Source organism: Rhincodon typus, chromosome 46, assembly GCF_021869965.1.
Source record: "Rhincodon typus isolate 14 chromosome 46, sRhiTyp1.1, whole genome shotgun sequence".
NCBI lineage: Eukaryota > Metazoa > Chordata > Chondrichthyes > Orectolobiformes > Rhincodontidae > Rhincodon > Rhincodon typus.
Genome location: NC_063377.1, coordinates 6,116,746 through 6,117,588, shown reverse-complemented (window position 1 = coordinate 6,117,588; position 843 = coordinate 6,116,746). Strand labels below are relative to the sequence as shown.

At 52.7% G+C, this 843-nt stretch overlaps 1 protein-coding gene across 1 annotated transcript in view; it reads right to left on the bottom strand.

The window, feature by feature from the left end:
• The window catches only part of prcc (proline rich mitotic checkpoint control factor), a 26,126-nt gene that overhangs the window by 4,834 nt on the left and 20,449 nt on the right, over positions 1 to 843 (bottom strand). The gene's annotated exons all lie outside the window — the stretch shown is intronic.

Genomic DNA, 843 nt, shown 5'->3' with positions numbered 1-843 from the left:
AATTTAGCACGGCCAATCCACCCTAACCTGCACATCCCTGGGCACTACGGGACAATTTAGCACGGCCAATCCACCCTAACCTGCACATCCCTGGGCACTATGGGGCAATTTAGCATGGCCAATCCACCCTAACCTGCATGTGTTTGGTCTGTGAGAGAAAACCAGGCATTTGGCAGAAGCCCGCGCAGACACAGGGAGAATGTGCAAACTCCACACAGACAGTTGCCCGAGGGTGGAATTGAACACGGGTCCCTGGCACTGTGAGGCAGCAGTGCTAACCACTGAGCCACCATGCTGCCCCTATTTTCTCTTGTGGCTCCTCCGAGACCCAAGAATTTTGCGAAGATCTGTAGCTCGGGTTGTGGGTGAGGTTGTTGACTTGCTCGCCAAGCTGGCTTGTTCTCGTTCAGACATTTCATCACCATGCTAGGTGACATCATCAGTGAGGCCTCCAATGAAGCAATGTTATTCTACTCCACTTGGAATTCATACTGTCTGGTCTGTTATGGTGAGTACTGTCATTTCTGGTTTTGATCTGTGTGGGTTTGTGTATGGGGTCCAATTCTATGTGTTTGTTGATTGCATTATGGGTTGAGAACCATGCCTCTAGGAATTCCCATGTGTGTGTCTACGTTTGGCTTGGGCTACTATGGTTACCTTGTCCCAGCTAAACCAATGGCCATATACAGCTCAGCAAACAAATCAACAACTCAAATATTATAGTGCCAGGCCATTCGGTCCAAATCCCCCCCCCCCCCCCCCACCCCCCCCCCACCCACCACCACCACCACCACCACCCCCCACTGCCACTGCCACCGCCACTCCCCCCACCCAGCTCGGTGC